The 6,220-nt window shown below is 33.5% G+C and overlaps 1 long non-coding RNA gene across 1 annotated transcript; it reads left to right on the top strand.

Moving 5' to 3' along the window:
* Positions 1 to 3,006: 3,006 nt before the first annotated feature.
* Positions 3,007 to 3,640, top strand: LOC116351561. Its single transcript, XR_004202165.1, has 4 exons — positions 3,007 to 3,089; positions 3,153 to 3,254; positions 3,317 to 3,381; positions 3,443 to 3,640. It is a non-coding gene; the product is annotated as an uncharacterized LOC116351561 (long non-coding RNA).
* Positions 3,641 to 6,220: the final 2,580 nt, after the last annotated feature.

Genomic DNA, 6,220 nt, shown 5'->3' with positions numbered 1-6,220 from the left:
TGCATCGGGCAATACTAAAACATACATATTGAAGAAACTTAAATAGTCGCCTACGTATGTGTATGTATGCATCAGCACGCATAGATGTACAGCTCTGTGTGGCCGTGTAATTGTTGTTGTTTTTTCTCTTTTTCATTTCAATGCTACAGAATTAAATTCAGTTTTTCGATCTAATTCGAACTAATGTGAGGTGGCGCTGATCAGCTGCGTTCGCATAAAAAAGTTCCCAATCTCATATACGCCAACCCCGCTTGTATTGGATATTGGATAATATTTTTGAGAAGTTTTTTCACATTTCGATTTGTAAATGTTAAATCGAATTGGATCAAATGGCGTTTCGAAAAAACTCTCCTTGGTATTAAAAGGATAACCATGAATATAAAATTCATTTTCTATTTCCACAACGTAATACATTTCAACAATTTCATTCGTGAGAGTTAAAAAATATTTATCGCCTTCTTTCCTATTGGTGAAAACAATTTTATCGCAAAGAGTAATTTTATTGTAACCTATCTTGTTTGATTGAGACGATATGTTGAATGGATACTCAACACATGTCACAATAATCTTCTTTCTATTTTCGTGCCAAGTATCCATTGGAATAGACGACTCTTCAGCAATTCGTCTCACAATCTGTTCCAATGGTTTGTTACATTGTTTAAGTGAAAGTTTCAAATGCCGTAAACAATTTTCAAAACCATATGTATTGATTTAATTCAAATTTCCAAATCTCGTAACGTCTGCAGTAACGTGAATCACAATATGAACATTGCTCCCTATTGTACTTTCCCCATAAATTTCCTTGTAACTTTGAGCATATTCTTGAAACATTTCAGTTGCGATTGGAATGTACTTCTTGTAGACATCACTGGACTATAGACTATCCCAGAAAAATTAAAAGTTAGAAATGAGGGATCTAAGACAATAACTTCTACGTTGTTAGAATGGTTTTTTTAATCCCGAGAAGCGCTCGCGCAAATATGTTTTTTTGTTTCGGTCTTCTTGGTAAAATTCATAAAATCGATTGTAACTTGTGCAAGGGATGGTGGACGACACTTGCAATACTTCAAGTGGTAAACATCACCATTTCGTTAATTTGGAAACATCATTTTCATGAGATTTAATCATTTTTTAGGTAAGAGTTCAATATTAGTTTCACTTAATTTTTTGCCAATGTCATCGTTAAGAGGGAAAATTAGAGAGATCACGGCAGATATCAGCGTTGATACAAAGGTTCCACATGGATATGATATGGGTGTGTATGATATATCAAACTATGACTTGTTCACAGTATCTCTTTAGTCTTTAACCCTCCTAGGTATAGATCATAAAATAATTGTATATGTTGTGAACATTTGATAAAACCAAATCTCGCCTAGAACGTATAGTGGCGGTCCATTGGACCGCCCACACAAAATGCATGAAAACCTCATATAAACAGTAAAAAATAAAACAATTCAAAACTGTCAACAGTGCACATTCTGAATTTTGCGTTATAAAACGGTGCATATAGAGTAGATTCAGCAATGTAGCAAAGAATAAAAAAGAAATAATTTGTGTATATGTGTATATAAGCTAAGACACACGGACATGATTCGTTCGCTGTCGATCAAAAGTGTGGTTTCTGAAGCTGAAATCAACACATTTTATAACAGCACAAAAGGTGGCGTCAGAGTTGGTAAATGCACCTCACAAGTGCGCGCCCTTACAAGTTGTGTGCAACTCTTCTTGGGTGCGCGCACTCGATTCCATATAAATGTTGGGTGCGCGCACTTGGAATTTTTTTCGTGCTTATTTCAATATAAAGAATTGAAAAAAATGTATTTTTTACTTAAATCTTTCCATTTTTTATTTGGTCATCTTCAATATATCAATACAAAATACTGTCAAATTGTGTTTCTTATATATTTTGACAGCTACAAGTAGCCGCCTGCTGGTTGTCTTTTGAACCACATTGCTTTACATGTAAACAGTTTTTGCATGTGAAAAAATTCAAAATGGAAAAAATTAAGTAAAAAATACATTTTTGACGATTTTTTATATTGAAATAAGCAAGAAAAAAATTCCAAGTGCGCGCACCCAACATTTATATGGAATCAGGTGCGCGCACCCAAGAAGAGTTGCACACAACTTATAAGGGCGCGCACTCGTGAGGTGCATTTACCAACTCTGGGTGGCGTTGATCATTCAGATCAACTGTGTCATAGCTATTCATTTTAACGAGGCACGAATCTTCATGAACTTGATCAATGTATGTGGTTGTTTATAATGCAACATATGGAATTACACGAGATCGGTATTCATTTCAACGCAAGAAATTTTTGATCGAATTATCGGAAGCATTGGTGTATGATCAAGTAGCACGCAGATCCACTTATGGATTTAATGAAGTGCATTGAGCTGTACTCAGCACAGTTCAACAGTACCACCCACTTCAAAAACGCAAACCAAACGAGATAAAAAAGTGCATGTCATTTATGTCCCACTAAAATCAATCGAAAGTCGCGAACACAGTGCAGCAAATGTTTGAAAAAGTTGCGATGTGTACGAACTGCACCAAAAAGCGACCGTATGAAACTGCATCATTAGATTCCGTACCGAAATTATGCCCAAACTGTCACACTGCTAGCGCCACGACGGAATTCAATGTAATCTACACTAAGTTGCCGCCAAATAGTGAAAAGACTTTTGCTCAGTTGCAACCAACGGACTAGAACTCCATAGTTGTCCGTAGTGGCGCTAGCAGTGTCACAGTTTTGCATTTTATACAGTCTCTTATGGGGCATAATTTCCGTGTGTCAGATTCCAATTAATTTTGTCATAAATTATTTATTTTCAACCTTTTTTCCCATTTAAAAAAAATTATAACGGCAATTTCAACAACAAAAAATATAATTTTGTTCATTTCATAGACTTTTCATACATTTTGTATGGACCGGATCTATCCATTCAAGTTTTTTTTACTCTATACCTAGGAGGGTTAAAAAATATCGCTCTTCTACTTGCAGATGTTGTGGTATGAAAACCACCGACTATTCAAGTTTTTTCCAAAAGCTTAGTAGGCATCCACCGAACTATCCACAATCTGAGTAATTTCACTTTTGAATTATCACCTTTACAATGACATTTATTCTTGTAAATGATATTTCCAGTGGACTTTTCTCATTCATAAACTCGATAATCGAGAGAGTGAATAAATTGATTAAACTCTTTGAAGATGCTCACAATGAAGAACAATACGTTTGGCTTGTTATGTAAGTTCTTGATTTTTGAAAGAAATGGTGAACATTTCAAAAATATATGTTACGAATTTCAGTGATATAGACCAGCTTGAAAAAATTAGAAAATTGGAGACGAGTTGAGGGGATTCTACAAAAATCCGTATGTTTTGATTTTCTTTAGTTTTCTTCTCTTTTAATGATAGATTCATTAATTATTACAGAGATATTTCGAAAAAAGCAACAGAATTTATTCAGAGAATTTGCATCAACATTCACACAACAATATGCAAGCTGAAAGGCTCACATGGTCCACATCAGCCCATTGCTTTCCGGAATAATAATCAGTAATGCAAAAAATATAACTCAGATAATTCCGATAAACTGATTTTTGAACGATTTATTCTTTTTTCCATATCTAACCACACAATTTTTGGTACTTCGTTTTCAATATTTTGGTCGGGTATTGAAATAGCATGATCCGTTTCTTTCTCGTTACTTACGTAACAGTTGTTTTCAAATAATCGCTATACGTGTAACGTGTAATACGAAGTCACCTAAGACATTCATAAAGTTATTCTTTTAATTATTTGTGATCATATGTTTAATTTAAACGAACTTGTTTTTTAACAATATTCATTGGATTACGTGAATAAGTCTGCTTTTATATTGACACACATTGAAGAATTCTTAGAAAATGAAACGTTTATTTAAATTTTAATATTTACGTTCAATATCACTAGCTTCGTGCGCGTGTGTTTCTTTTAATTTTTTTCGGAAAACGTACACACAAAGAAATTATATAGTGAAAACTAGATGGCTTGTTGTATAAAATTCGGAACTAGTTGACACTTCGTATAAAATTGTATTTTTCCATCTAATTTAATACAAAATATCGTTTATGCTTTGAAGAAGATCCGCATAAAAGAGAATACACAAAAACGATATTTTGTATTAAATTAGATGGAAAAATACAATTTCATTCGGAGTGTCAACTAGTTCCGAATTTTATACGACAAGCCATCTAGTTTTCATTGTATTACTTCTCTGTGTGTAAGACATGGTATAAAATGTGTATGTAATCTTGTATTTTTTCTTCAACTATTTTTCAAATTTAGTTGAGAACAATGACATTGTGTTTGAAACTACCACGACAAACTGAACACAGCAATGTGTATGTACAAATGTCACACGACAGTTTGTCACATCTAGCAAGACGAATGCGGCATTCGCGAATGGTTGCGAATGAAATGTACGAATTTTCATAGATGTTGATGCGGATGAATATACTTTACTTCGTATATTTCATGTGTGAATAGGAAAATGTTCATATATTCCGTATAAAATAGCATTCGCAAATAGTAAAATGCCCCTAGGTTAAATGACGAAGAAGCATTGTGATGAAAATGAAAAAGCGAAAAAATTATTCGAAAACTGATCAAACTTTCAAAAAAATTGCGTAATTATTTACGCTTATAAATTCTCTATTTTACAAAAGGTTACTGCCTCGCCTAGCAGCTCTTCAAGTGATAAACGTCAAAGTGAGAGTCGCTCATCTAGTTTTGATATTCTCAAGAAAACATTTTTGCTTAAAAAATTCACCAATTTTTAGGAAAAACCTCAATCACAGCTTCTCTGCCTTTAAAGTGCCACTACTAATATCAGCATTGAAAATATTCGTAAAGCTGCAGACGAATACAAATGCAACACATGTATGAAAAGGTACTTTACCTAAGACAGTTCATGTTTTTTTTTAAATTATTCATTACGTCTATATCTTGGACTCATTACTGACAGATGTTGTGGTACGGAAATCACAGACTATTCGAGTATGTTCAAAAAACTAACCCAACCTCCGCCGGATTATCCTCAAACTGAGTAACTTCAGCCAAATAAAAACGGTGACTTTAAAAAATGAAATTCCTTCACAGCGGACTGTTTTCGTTCAAAGAATTGAACTTTTTGAAGAATTTTGCAGAAAAGACGAACACGTTTGGCTTGAATCGTGAGTTTATCTTTGTTTTATAGAGTCTGCAATTAGAATTTGTTTATTAAAAATGCAATTTATGTTATATGAATTCCAGTGATATAAACCAACTCAAAAAATTTGGAGATAAATTGAATAAACTCCACGGAAATAACATCGGCATTCACACTACCCTTTGCAAGTTGAAAGGTGCAAATGGTCCACATCAACCGATTTTTTATCGTCAATTGGGCTATGCTCAGCAATAAAGGTCGAATTTATTGAGAAATTGGGTTTTTGTTATTATCTTCTTCATTTCTTTTGAGATGCATATTAATTATTAATTAAAAGATTTCTATCAAGATGTATATGACAAGTAATAATAAAGAACGATTTTAATGTGACGAATGTTTATACAAACAGTCAGTCGAATTTATTGCTTTTTAATTGTTTTTAAATTTATTCAACCGCTTGATTTTGTGCATAAAACTAAAGTCGACTTTAATCGACTTCTTTTTCAAGATAATACCATTTAATCAATGAAAAGGTCCCAGGTTAGCTGGCTGCCTAGATTTGATCTGCTATGACGCGGGTTTCTCTTTGCTGAAATACGCACAACAATTCTGCTGCTAAGCAACCGAATTGTAATGAAACGCTTAGAAGAATGTCACGGAAAATAGTAATATTGATTCCATATCTATTGAAAATATCGAGAAGAGAGTATGTCATTTTTGAGCTGAAAATATTTCAAAACGAGAGTATGTCTTTTGTCGGTTGTGTTAATAGCAAAAAGGTAGTAAGTCGCATCACATTTAAAAATTTATAAAAGAGAGTATGTAGTTTGACGTATTAAGATTGGCTTAAAAGCTACCCTCACTTGCTTTCTATATCACCTGTATATTTTTTTTGAGCTTCACGTTCCGAGCGACATCTCTATGTGCTTGGCATTGAACTCGCGATCCAAACGAGCACCAAAGGCAATTAAAACATTTTTTTTTGGTGCGAAAAAGTCAAAAATGTCAACTGATTTTGTGTG

The sequence above is a fragment of the Contarinia nasturtii genome, unplaced genomic scaffold (genome assembly GCF_009176525.2).
Source record: "Contarinia nasturtii isolate CC-2019 unplaced genomic scaffold, AAFC_CNas_1.1 Cnas_scaffold_5733, whole genome shotgun sequence".
NCBI lineage: Eukaryota > Metazoa > Arthropoda > Insecta > Diptera > Cecidomyiidae > Contarinia > Contarinia nasturtii.
Note: the sequence above shows the minus strand (reverse complement) of the source record. Positions and strands in the feature narration are given on the sequence as shown.